Genomic DNA, 14,808 nt, shown 5'->3' with positions numbered 1-14,808 from the left:
TGAGAGTGGCCCAGTTGCAGATTCAGTGCAATTTCAGTGTAGAATTTAGCAGGGGAGAGGGACAGAGAAAGCAGAAGCAAAGAGGAAGGTTTTGAGGTGCTTCCGGAACCGGAGATGGTTCTCCTCAAGTTTCAGGGAGGCAGGAAGGCTGTTCCAGGGGGAGGCCCCTGCTGCAGAGAGAGATCTACCCCCAGCTCGTTGCTTTGAGAAGCGGCTGACCCTGAGGGAGTTGGAGACGGATGAGCGAAGGGCTCGGGAAGGCAGATATTTAGGAAGAGAGAGTTGAAGGTATGAATGACACCACAAGGAAGTACCACAGAGTCCTTTAGACCCTTGTAAGTAGAGAGGGGAAATCACGCTCAACCATTAAACCTTACACCACACAAGTAATCCTGGAAACTGTTGTAGACAGTGCATTGCTCTTAAAACAAACAATCTTTCAATTAAATTTAATGAGAATGAAGGCACTAACAAAATTACTCTGTAAACTACCACCACTAGTTAGAAGCAAATGCAATGTCAGCATAGATACCTCCACAACATCAATACAGGTCAGTGGAGGCGCACCACCAGCACAGAGCCATACTTCAATGAGAAATCATACAAACAAGAGCAAAGAAAGGAAATTGCCATAGATATCATTATACCAGGGTATGAAAAGGTACACAATAGCACAATGGAAGAAGATACACTGCTTTCAGAAATATCCCCAGCAAAGTTAGATGCCACTGTCATTGGTACCGAACCAATGTGGTGCACCCTCAAATTGCCTTGCACATCAATTTGTAACGGTCGCCACAACTCTATAAAGTCATTGCAGCAGTTCCTCAAGCACCATGTAAAAGTCAGCAACAACGAAAAAAGTATAATACGCAAATACACATGAGACTAAGGACATTCGTTAGCCTCCATTTCTGGACCTGCTTGCAAAAGCACCTCCCACCACATCCAAATATTAGCAACACACAGTTGTACTGTAAGAAATCCTGTTTACAAAGTGAAGTAAGCAAATAGTACTCACATCCAAGCAATGGTGTATTGCAAATGGCACTAATTGTTTGACACATTTATTAAAAAGGCTCACACCAGTTGTGTTAACAAATAATAGGGCTGCACAGACATGCTGCACACAATCCTGGAAAAAGTTACAGGGACTCAGAAATAAGGCAGGAAATGGACTATTGTGCTTGAATGGAAATGCACGTTAAATAGACAAGTAAATCAACAGGAAGTGGTAATGTACTTACTTCAGGTATTGGAAATCAAAAACATACCCATAAATGAAATCTTTCCCATTTCCTACATGTGGAAACATACATGCACTCTCTGCAATCATGTCACTCAGGAAGAAGTCCCTAACAAACGCTTTCTCTCTGTATATATACCTAACTGTGATTCCATTCCATTTCAACAGGTGGTGCAAAATGCAAACCATACCATATTGTGTAGGCTTTCCAATTCCGATAATCTTTCCACCTTACATATACAATCGCATACGCAATACATAAGATGAATGCTTTCAAATTACAATGAAGATGGGGAAAAAAAGTAACTGAAACCTTACTGCCTTCACACAAATAACTGTAATGTAGCACACGCGACACAACCAGGGAAGTTCACTGTGTTTCGTACATTAGAAAGCACGTACAATCTTTGAAGAAGTTATAAATTAATTTGTTTCCTTTCATGAAGGAGAGGCCAAAAAATGTACTTCCCCAAAGGCACTAAAGTGCGTAAAATGGCCCTGACATCCACATATGCGCAGCCATTGCACACAGAGCACAGAGTCTGCCAACATACACCGTTGATTCGTAACTCACTGCACATTTAAATAGTAGATAGGGGTTGTATTGTGTCAGCTGTACATTCATTGCACCATGTATGAGAAACCAACATGTCTCCATGTACGTAAAAGGAAGTACTACGTAACTGAAGTACTTAGCATTGGAAATGCACGATGAAATGGTAACACGTTGACACCTGCTTTTGTTTTTGTAGCCGCATGGTGGCCGGTGAATGGAAAGCTGTCATACCTCTCTATCAACAGGGGAAAAGCTTATTGTAAAATAGGCTTCAGTGGTACGCATTAATTGTGCTAAATGTAGCGGTTCTATACAATTGAAAAACAAAATCCATATAATAGTGTTGGCATGCTTGGCTGCATAACGTTGTGGTGGGTGTTGCCAAGGTCTAACATCTTCGGTGCATGGGGTACAGCCTACAGCCTTTCACCATGCACCCAAGAGCCTAGGCCTTGGCCACACCCACCACAATGTTATGCAGCCATACATGCGAATATGTGTCCAGGTACCAGAACCCACAAATGTATTACAGCCACCAGCACTCCAACCCAACCCCTGCACCATAATACAGCCATGCATGCAAACATGTAGGTAGTTAGGAATATCCACAAACGTAACACAGCCTCCAGCAGCTCTACCCATTTCCACTCACATAGTATTATTGTACTGCCAACCAAAACACAAAATCTGCACAACATTACCCCTCCTCCCAGGAGTCTATTAAGTACATAGAACCAATACATCATAGTACAGAAATGTAATCAGTAATCTGTGCAATTGCCAAAAACAACCCAACCACACAAAAAATCCACTGGAACCCTCTGCACTTCTATATACCCAGTATTCCAACACATCACCCAGTGAGCACACTGCAGGTTTGTTGACTCCATCATATCCAGGCATGGACCAAAAGCTGCAGGATGGAACAGCAATCACCACACCCATTCAACCAACAATATGTGCAATGCTGGCACACCTCACACACAAGGCAACAATGTGAAACCTACTTGCAACTAGTGGACAAGGTACTTGTACGTAACTGGTGTGCTTTGCATGGGAAATGTACAAGGACATGTCCAGCCATACATTGAAGGCGCTAGTGGCATACCACTCACAAGCCTAGTACACCCTATGTGAAAATGTTCATGTCATTTGCAATTCACTCCCTATCTGCAATTGAGCCTGACAGCACTCAAACAGGTCGCCTCAGGACGTATTGTGCCGTAACGAAGGCTGCCTACAGTCGCCATAGAAGCTAGTCGCCTGAGGAGGAACCCGCAAATTGGTGCAGTATGCATGGATATACTCCCCCACCCTTTCCATCCGCTCTTCCCACCACCATATGCTGCAACGCATATGTATCCTCAGCTACAGCATGGTGGCGTTACCCAAACTTATGACGCACATCACGCTTCCCTCCAGCCAACCACCGGGCACGTCCAATGTCCGCCAACATCACGCCACACCCCAGTCTAATCAGACTTTTCACTGTGGATCGAACAGGGAAATGGGACCGCAGAGCATAGCCAGATATTATTAATTTTTGGAGACGTAGATTTTACCTGCTTTTAAAAAAAGCACAGGACTGATTATCACAACATTTACAAAGGCACACTTTCTGGACTAAGCCTCTGCTTCTGCCACAAATGTCATGAAAATCCGTCCAACTGTTTGGCCTGTACACGTGCGCAAAGGTTTTGTCTATTCAGTAGAGGGGGGTCCCAAAATGTATTTTTTTCCCATAGACTGAATGGAGAAAAAACATTGCGCACGCCTACAGCCCATTTTTTTTTTAGCACCCCAGGTTCCCGCTTTGGGAGCCTAGGGTGCTAATCGACTTCATCCCCCATTGCAGGGGCTGGAATGGGGGGATAATAGTCCGGAGCCTTCATTATCCACCCTCGCTTCGCTTGGGCTGATAACTTTGGCTGCCAGGCTGGTATCCACCGTTCCAGTCCCTGAAACGGTGGATAAACGCCACAATATTTCCATTAGCATAACACAAAATGTAAATGGAAATGTTGGAAAATCTTATTGAGTCTATGTACTTTACTCATAAATATAAAGTAGATGGAGTCTATACGTTTTTTTTATTGTTCTATTTTTTAACTGTGAAAGGTGGTTCCTAAAGGAACATTTATTGTGTTGTTTTTGGATGTATTTTTTTAAAGGGACGTTATGGTTAAGTTGTGCTACAAAAAAAACCTATAAATTCAGTGAAAAAACCTGGTTAAAGGGACATTATGGTTACAAGTAACACCGAAAACCCCCTGAAATTCGCCAGTTAAGGTAAGCAACCATAACTCGCGCCTCCACCGTGCACTGCTAAGAATAACACCCATGATGTTATTGATGACATCACTGATGTAAAAAATCACCAGTAAAAAACAAGTGGCACTCTCCATGGCGATTCCAGAAAATGAAAATCAAGATGATGACATCTTCACAACAAACTTCCTTTATTAGTATTTCTGTGGAACTTATCACAGCAAAAAAAAGGGGTTTAAATGCCATACAAATTTGGCTCTCCCATTAGTGTAGCAAAAATATGCGTAAGCGTTGACGCATTTCACGGCCTCCTTACCGCTTGTTCACAACAAATGCCTCATTCACAGAACGTTCGTTAAATCGTCCAGCAAGTATTTAGAGTAGAGATCAAAAGAGGACTGATTCCTCTTGTTTTACATGTCGGCTATCTTTACGATAGTGTGATCACTAGTATGCATTGTGGCTCACAACACTCATTTTCCATCTCCAATATACATAGTGCAGGCAGTAATTAACAATTCACCCCCTGTTAATGCTGAGGTACTGAATGCATTAGCGGTATTTGTTTTGATCTTTAATTCTGCGGATCCGCAGCATGTTAACGATAGTGCTGACAGCGTTGTACCGTATTGTAGAGGTTGACTATAAAGAGGGTAGTGCTTGACACAACATACATTGTCCCATAGATAAAGTGCTTTGTGCAAATAGCAATATGTAATACATTCCAAATTAGCCTTAAAGTGCATAGTGCATTAGCAGCATGTATTACCATGTCTATTAGTGTAGCCTATACGACATCATATGTATAATGCCAACAGCATTATTCCCTACGGGACAACTCAGTTGTGAAGGTGCAAATGCATTAGCAGCATATTCTAAAATACATGTCAAAAATAGGCATCCAATCCGTTCTGATCCCTGTTACTTGCAGTGTGTGATTGTTGAAACATAATGCCTGCCACATTCCTATGTAAAAAGATGGGTTTGACTATAAAGTGCATAGTGCGATAAGAGCATATTATTATAAAACACATGGCGGAGCAGACCTTAAATTGCTACAATAATATAATCCTAGTATCTTCCCCTACTGATAGCATTCTGGGACCAATGCTGTTCTTTGTTAAGTGCTATATATAGAGCACCTTTTTAATTTTGTAAATTCTCATTGTCAGTAAAAATATAAACTAGCCTAGACATATCAGTAAACAAAAACAAGTGGCCCAGATATGTGATGTTATCAGTGATGTCATCCATGACAATTGTGAGGTCATCTTTCATGTACTGGGTGATTGTCTTAGCAGTGCACGGTGGTGGTGCACAGTGGTGGCTCGAGTTATGGTTGATTAGCAATGTTTTTTCATTGAATCTCATGGGTTTTTATTAGTGCAACTTAACCATAACCTTCCTTTAACAAAGTTTTTTCAATGAATTTCATCCATTTTTATTAGTGCAACTTAACCATAGCATCCCTTTAACAGAAGTTGTTCAGTGAATTTCATGGGGTTTTATCAGTGCACCCTAATTTGCTACAACTTACTAATATCATACTTATCCCAATATAGCAGCATTTTTCTGCAGTTTAGATACTTTCACCTTAAGACTCTGCCATGCCCCGCCTTCTAGCATCATTTTTAACTCTTCTATACACTTTTAGCAACTTTTTCCACTTTATTTGTGTTCGTTGACATTCGCGAATGTCTTACGTCATTGCAGACTTTTCCCACAGTGTCACGTCACCATGCTCTCGCGTGCGGCATGATGACGTATCCATGAATAGGTCTGTGCTTCGCAAACAGTTTGGAACTGCTTTTTCATCTCAGCTAGGAACTTTGAAGTTCAAAATGTACCCTTGCACAATTACTACACCTATTCTTGCTCATTATTCATTAACAAATTAGCACACAGCGCATACTTGTAAGAATATTTAGAAAACATCTATTCATCTTAAAAATGGCATCAGCTATTGCCATACCTCTTCTCTAAGAGCCACCATCACCACCACCACCAGGTGGAGGACGTAAACAACGAAAGAAGCACAATACTTCAACAGACAATCAAGAAGACCAAGAAGATGAGGTAGAAGAAGTGCCTACCTCTGGCACCCAGAGAGAGAATCATGAGTGTGTCAGTTCTTTACCACTGTTGGACATTTACCAAAGGCTACACCTACCAAAGTGAAATGCACTGAGCGCAACAATGTACTAAGTCACGGACAACCTGGGAAGTACTCCTGTGGGACCACCTCCATGCAACACACCACTCTGCAGGGGTGGAACAATTTCAATGTGCTTTTGAAGCAGTAATCAAGGAGCATGAGAAATAATGCCCTCTACCTTCAATTTAACACACATGCAACATCTTCCCTGTCCATGTGCCCCTCATTATTTGTGGTTGGTGCCCTTTCCCTCATTTCCCTCCCCACCTTACTTTCTGGGCTCTCCTGCAAAAACAAAAAAAAAGTAAAGGTTCGTTCTGGAACATCCTTGCACAATAAAACAAAATAGAACTGAAAAAATAAGCTTATAGACGCCAGCTATTTCACATTTTTCAGTAAAGTAGTTTGATTCAATAAGATTCTCCAACATTCCCATTGGCATGTTCTACTATGCTAATGGATATAATGGACAATTGTACACCAGAGAAAAAGAAAAAAAACACAGAAACATTTCTGTCCGAAATTCTTCTTTCTAGTATACAATAAACACCATAACCTATTGCTGTTTATAACTATCCACAGTCTGCATTCCGCTGTCTCGCCCATGCCTTATTAGAAAACCTGGATTGCACATGCACATCGTCACACAAAACAGCCTTTCTACTCTCTTTACTGTTATGTTTGTAACACTCCATCATTGCAAGCGTGAAACCATTCACACATATATCCACAAATCACTTTAAAAAGCTCTTCATATAGCCTAATAACATATTAAACTTCCACCCACCAACTGCCACTTAACAATGTTCTACACATCTTGTGCATCTACATTTCCCATACGTATACCAGAAAATGGTACATAGTGCTCCTATAAACGCACATATGCATTGTGCGGTGACATAAGTGCATAAATAAAAGGGGCAGTACGAATGGACAAGTGCTCATGGGAGCCTAGGAGGAAAGCGCCAAATGTAAGGGACTCATGGTGGCAACATTAAAGAAAGACACAAGTGATCACACTTCAAGGGCGTTTGTTAAACTGTAAATGCAGGATGGAAAAACGCCTAACCTAAACCTAAATCTAAGATGGGAGCAAGCTTCGACCATCAAATGAAAAATAAGGCAGTCCTTGCAGCGTCTTGTCAAAGTAAAAGGCTATACTAAAAAAAAAAATGATTGCCAAATCCTTACAACTAATTACAGAAAGAGTGTGGTATAGGGTTTTCAATAATGAAAGAAGTGTTCACAAATAATAAGTCAGGATGTGATTGCCAGGGGTCTCCCTTCCCCACATTTTGAGCAGGCGACAAAGTGTATCTCCTGAGCACAGCACACACTCGAGCTTTCCCAGCACGAGCAGACAGTTCTGTACCAGCTAGCAGGTTCTTCAATGGTTAAGTCTCTTTTCAATAAAATGTCTTTTGCCTTGAAGGGCCTGATATGTTCAATAATACAAACAAACAAAAAGTCCCTTTCGGATGTCAGCGTCCCTCCTTGGGGATCACTATGGCTCTTCTTGCATTCACAAATCTTAATGCATTTTCAAACAGTTCACTGTGGACATCCCTGAGTCGGGCTCACTCCTGTCAACACACTGTTCATGAGACTTCAGACTTCACCCCTTTTTGTTAGCATCCCTGTGCCAGGTTCACTCTTGCCAACCTTTGTAACACACTGTTCATGCGCTACTTTCACCATGCAGGATTCATTTTCCTTAGCTTCACAATCATCTGTCTGTCAAAGATTTTCGACTGTACAGAGGATTTTACAAGACCCCTGTATGACCACTTTGACCCTATTATCTTTTCCCAAGGCTTTCTGGTTACGGTAGTTTCTACCATCGGGTAATTGCTCAGAGTTTCCTGCCTGAGCACCCACGTGGTGCCAGACTCCTCTGTTGCTGGTTTTCCCCCTTTCGCATCAATTTCTCTTTATGCTTTCAAAGTTGAATTAGCCGCCTGCTACTTTTCATTCAACACAGCTCAGTTTCTTATCGACTTCACCTAGACTCACCGGCTGTGATGAACCACTTGGCTTTCTTTCTCTTTGGAGTCAAGGTTGGTACCATGGAGGAAAGCATCTCTCCCTTGCTTGGTTATCCGCGGAGGAGGGTCTTGTATACCCTTGACACCTGCTGCAACACACGCTGGCTATTGATCGTGGTCTTACGATTCCTTCTGCAGAGGTTTTCCGGGGCTTGCTCGGAAAGGGCAAGGTTGCTTCTCTACTTGTCACACTCTCGGTATGTGCCATCTTTCTCCTCCTCTTGAACTGCCATGCTGAGATAGCTCTCATGTCATGCGGTCTGCCTTGCTCGTAATGTGCTCTCGTGCTCCACCTTTTATCCCAGTGGGGAAGGGAACTGGCTGTCAGGTGTGTGTGATTCTGGTCAATGGCCTGACTTTGACTGACCCTTGTATCGGGACACGTCAGGTAAACTGCTCTGGTGTTAGTCCATTGTCTTAGTGTTGTGCGAAAGCATTCATGTCGGGAAAAGGGGGGGGGGGTGTTTTGGAATATCCTTTGTGGTAGGATGAGGAAAAAGTGTTGAAAGAAGGGGCATTCTGCGTTTGGTATCAGGTAATATTATCCCAATATATATGGTCGCCGTAAATAATAGTGCCGGGAAAAGGTTGTGGCGATATTATATGGGTGAGCATATATATGGGGACAGGGGCAAAAAAAAAAAATAATGTCGCCACAAAAAATGGCCATTTTTCGGGGATATTTTTGCATGGCGAGATTTTTGTGGCGACATTATTACATGGAACCCTGCGTTTCACTCATCAGTGTCTGACCCCCACTCCTCAAGGACCCCCCATTCAAGTGATCCTCCATCACTGGTCCCCCCAGGAGCTGGATTCAATAGTGATGGCTGTGTCCTGGCCACCTGGATGACAGATCCCCAGGGACTAGCTAGAGAGACACCTTCAGGTTTCTACCACAAAGGATCCCAAGGTGGGATGCCACTATCTAACTACTGTGGCAGAGGAGTCCCAAGATTGGGATACATCTTAACCATAACTTCGCGTTACCAACGTTTTTTCTGTCAATTGAATACGTTTTTATCGTGAGAACTCATCAAGCACAACAATGAAGTGCTGAGACCGCACTCAGCGCTTTCCACTATGCTGTACCCCCAGCACCAACACCAGGCACTGCGGCTTGCGACATGTACCAATGTCTCCCAAGCAGATTCCCTAGACAAAGAATGCTTCTTCAAGATCCACCTCGCCCTCAATGCATGAGATTGATGGCGCTTGGTCCACTGCAAGGGCGGCAACTTTCCTTTGGCATGGAAGGTCGGAATTGGGGGTGGCCTCACTCCTCCTTGTAGCCACACAAACACACAGCTAGGGCCGCTAGCTACAATATACGTGTACCACATGTGAACACGTGGGGAAGATGATGACCAGAAAATGAAGGCAATGCTCCACTTCTATGCAGGTAATGAGGGGCATCAGGTATTCAAATCCCTATGACCAGGTGACAATTCCTATGCAGAGTCAAAAACTGCACTCCAGTACTACAGTAGGCCCATAGTTAATCGGGACTATGAAAGGTTCCGGCTGCGGTAAGCACACCAGAACTGGATGGAGTCTCTAGAGGCGTATCATGCGTGGTTGCAGCACCTTGGAATGTCTTATCGACTGATTGATGAAACAGATGCGATCTGCATCCAGATCATCTAGCACTGCGCATCAACGTACCTGCTGCAATAGATCCTGAAGGAGCCTGATGTCCCACTGCAGCAGATTTTGGAGCTGTGCCGGGTGCAGGAGCTTTTTTCATTTCGCGGTAGGCAGTTAGAAGAGGCCTCAAAGGCAGGCTTGGTCGAGACAGTGCATGCCATGATGCCTAGTGGGACACCCAGGTCAAGGGGACAACCCTCACATGGAGCAAGAAGGTAAGGTGGTCCTGTGGACAGTGGTGAGAAAAGGCATGTGACAACTGCGGGGGCCCAATGCCCTACGAACAAGAATGCCCGGCAATGGCTCAGTCCTGCAGATGGTGTGGCAAGACCAACCACTTTGCAAGGATGTGCTGGGTGCCATGGCCCAGCCTGTAGGCTGTGAGGCCACCCCCAATTCCGACCTTCCATGCCAAAGGAAAGTTGCCGCCCTTGCAGTGGACCAAGCGCCATCAATCTCATGCATTGAGGGCGAGGTGGATCTTGAAGAAGCATTCTTTGTCTAGGGAATCTGCTTGGGAGACATTGGTACATGTCGCAAGCCGCAGTGCCTGGTGTTGGTGCTGGGGGTACAGCATAGTGGAAAGCGCTGAGTGCGGTCTCAGCACTTCATTGTTGTGCTTGATGAGTTCTCACGATACGCTTTACTACAGTTTGTTGAATTGGTGGCAGGCACCAAGGTCTTTCTGGTGCTCAGGAACCTTTTTGTGGCCAATGGAATCCCCAGCTCCATGCGATCAGACAATGGTCACCCATCTAGGGAATAGAGTTTGAGAAATTTCTGAGGTTCTATGGTGTCGTCCAAAAACGCATCACCCTATGCAGGTCCAGAGCCAACGCGATGTGGAGAGTTACATGAGGACTCCGAACAAGGTGTTCCAGATTGCACTCAACACAGAGCAGACTATCGACATCGCCGTCACTTAATTTCTGATGGCGTACAAGACTATGCCACACACATCAACGGGTATATCACTGGCCGAAGCCATGTTAGGGTTGAAGGTCACTTCCCTCATTACTCAACACCAGTCCTGGAGAATGGCGGAAACAGATCCGGTGAGGTGGAGGGAATAGCAGGAGCAGGTCAACAGGAGAGAGTCTGTCAAAAGACAGCTGGGAAGCAACCCAGTGTGGGTGGGTGATTCAGTGTTGGTTAGAACAAGGAATTCCACCCACAAATTGTGCCTTCTGCATGAAACCTTGCCTTGGACAGTAGTCTGTGGAAAAGGGTTGATGATGACCGCACAGGGAGGGTGCGAATCAGTACCACAGAACTCCAATTGGTTTTGACAGGTTCCACTGTCTCCAATGTCTCATGAGGAGCGGGACGCTGATGATCTCGGTGATGAGGGAGAAGTGCTGCCGGTCAGGCCTGATGGACACCGAGATGAGTGGCCTGAGCCAGGGGGCCAGGAAGGCAGCCCCAGGGTGCCGGACAGGAGATACCCCCAGAGGTAGAGCGGTGACTCCCTGAGAAGCTCAAAGACTATGAACTGGAGTAATACATGGTGCTGACTCTGTGATGTAGCCTTTAACTTTTGTTGTGGTTCCGCAAAATGCTATTGTTGTTTGGGGGGGTTTGATGGGATGCTGTGAAGTGGGCTGTATTAATAACAATTTTCCTCCATCTAACACCTGCCTGCACCTGATCTTTCTAACTTTATCGTGATGTGTAAAACCTGTTACAGCTTGATCGAGGTGGGATGTGGCAACCTAGACACTTTCAGAACATACAACCAATTGCCAACGCTAGGTATATATTTAAGGGTCCTTTTTTTTAACCTTATTGTTTGTAATATGTATGAATCCTAGTGTTTTTCCCTTCCTAGTTCCTAGCTCATTTTTCCGTATTAGCCAAAACGTTCCTTTTCATTACCAACTTTTCAGTTATAAAAATACACAATAGAAACGCATACCGTATATATGGATCAAAGAGCTTGAATTGATCCTTTCAATAAAGTGTGTGTAAAAAAATGACTTACATTTTGTATATTTCATTATAGCCGCAGTTATGCCCTGCAGAAGCAGCGGGAAACCCCCTCCAGTTGTTGCCGCCCTTAGTCGCGCCTGTATCTTGGTAACTCTGACTAGAAAACTGTTTAAAAACAAATATGTACATATATATGTGGGCAGTAGTCTTGTAAAGATTTATTTCAGGATACATTGAGTGCAGTCTTTGTGCACAGTTAATGTAACACTTTAATAACTTTCTATTCATCAACAGTACATATAAATGTAAACACTTTAAAAAGTTAAGTAAATATGCAAAGTTTTTTAAGAACAGGTTTTTTCCGGGGGGAATGTGGTTTCACGGTTCCTTTTTATTTTACTTTCTACACATGTATGATACATCATTTCATTAGCCCAATTATCTGTAGTATTAATGTCAATTGTTAATGGAATAACAAAACCCTTGAAATTCAAGGAAAAATCTTTACTTGCAGGGACGTTAAGGTGAGCAATACATCATAACAAAACTTTTGAAATTCAAGGACAAAACTTTAGTTGCAGGGACGTTAAGGGGAGAACTTAACACAACAAAACCCCTGAAATTCAGCTAAAGCCGCCTAAACTATGCAACCCCTGTTGCGCATCCTATGACCACAATTATGACATCACAGATCACATCACTGATGACATCACTGGTGACAACACTAATTACATTGCACATAACTGATTACATCAATAATGGAAATAGACATAGCATCATTTATTAGTTAGCTCATGAAAATGTTCATTAACTTAATAACAATTTAGGCCGTGGACTTGACCATGATAAAGTCTCAGATCACTGGCCAGCATCTAAGATGATAGCTAGCGGTTGGTTAGTGTTAAAAAATGCCAATTTTCATGGTTAAAAGCCATGCCTAGTAGCCCATCACTGTTTTAAAATATACAGTGGGAAACGTAGAAAGTTGTAGTCAGTGGCCATTGCTAAAGGACATAGCTAGTGCCATTCATATGTTAGAATAAACAGTCGGCACAAGCAAAGGCTGTGGCCACTGGCTAGTATTGTTTTGAAGACCATTGCTAGACGCTGGTTAGTGTATATAACATACAGTGAGCATGGCCGAAGGCCATAGCTAGTGGCTGGTTAGTGTTGTATAATACACAGTGGGCACATCAGAAAGACATCACTTATTGCATTTTATTATTTAAAAATATACAGTGGACATGGCCAAAAGATGTATAAACTGCTCAAGGTCAAAGGACAAGGCTAGTGAGGCCCATGTATATGTTAAAAAATATAGTGGGCACAGCCAAAGGTTGTGACCACTGGCCAGTATTGTGCTAATGTCCATGAGTAGTGTCTGATCAGTGTATATAATATACAGTGGACACAACTGAATGCTTTAGCCACAGGTGAATGCCAAAGTCTATGGTTGGTGACCTGTTAGTGTTTTAAAATATACAATGCTGACGGGTGAAGACTGTAGCCAGTGTCCATGACTGAAGTAATGATTAGTTCTCATTAATGTGTTGAAAGATATTTGGCCATGAACACTTACCATGGCTGAAGGCCATCTTTAATGCTGGTTACTGTTGTAATGTAATCAGTGATGCCATCAGTGATGTGATCTGTGATGTCATCATTGTGGTCATAGGCTGTGCAACAGGGGGCACGAAGGTAAGGTGGCTTTAGCTGAATTTCAGGGGTTTCGTTGTGTTAAGTTCTCACCTTAACGTCCCTGCAACAAATGTTTTTTCCTTGAATACATATATATATACATATTCAGTGAAAAAACTTTCTTAAAGGGCCTTTATGGTTACAAATAAAACAGAAAAACCACAGAAATTCACCGGTTATGGTAAGCTATGCAACCATAACTTGGGCCACCAGCGTGCAATGCTAAACCTAAAACCCAGGACAGCAAAGATGACATCACAAATGTCATTGATCACATCACTGATGACATCACATATCAAATTAATTGTGATGAAAAGTTTCTACTGGGGGTTATGATTACAATGTTGGTAGGAAGATGTCAAGGATGATTAGAAGACCTATGATGAAGTACTTCATGTCTTAAACTATGTAGTCATCTGAAAAAAAATACATCAGAGTGTTGTTGTTAATACAGGGACCTAATCATACATACAATGGCTGCAAAATAGACCATAAAAGTACTGTATGTTTAATTTGGCAGTTTTGGCTACTAAAATGATGAATGCTACTTTAAAAGAGTTGTTAGTAATGTTAAACATGGAATAAATAGTAACAATTAAGACATAATTGTGTTAGTACAAACAATACATCAGAATACCCAATTGCATACAAATTAGAGGCACATACAGGGAAAGTAAGCAAAAAAGAACACATCACCAGAAAATGTCTATAACATTGAAGTTGATCATCGTGTATACAAATGATTTGTGTGTTTGAAGCCTGCTAATTGCTCAATATATGTGCACCATGAGCTGAGACAAAACCCTAAGGAAATTATTTAAAGGACATACAAGAAGGTTGATGTCTACATATATAGTAACTTTTCAATTTTCATGTTCAGACTGTCAGTAAACAAAACTGCCCGGTCTACATATTTCAGTCAACAAAAAGAAGTGGACCAGATATGTGATGTCATCAGTGATATGATCAATGACATTTGTGATGTAATCTTTGATGTCCTGGGTGTTAGTTATAGCAGTGCATTTTTAACACTTCTATAAATTATCTACAACTTATTGCACTGTTTTTTGCCTGCTGACATTCATGAACCTCTGACGTCATCGCAGCCTTTCCGGACAGAGTCACGTGATCACGAATGCTCATGAGGCTACATGACGTGTTTATAACTGCTTTTTCAGCTGATCTAGGACGTTTCAATATGAAATGTACCTTTGCACAGCTCCTAGACCTATTTTTACTGCTTTTCCATCTGCAATCCAGAAGA

The sequence above is a fragment of the Ambystoma mexicanum genome, chromosome 4q, assembly GCF_040938575.1.
Source record: "Ambystoma mexicanum isolate Mex_15411 chromosome 4q, UKY_AmexF1_1, whole genome shotgun sequence".
Lineage (NCBI taxonomy): Eukaryota > Metazoa > Chordata > Amphibia > Caudata > Ambystomatidae > Ambystoma > Ambystoma mexicanum.
The sequence above is the reverse complement of the archived record's forward strand: the minus strand, read 5'-3'. Positions refer to the sequence as shown.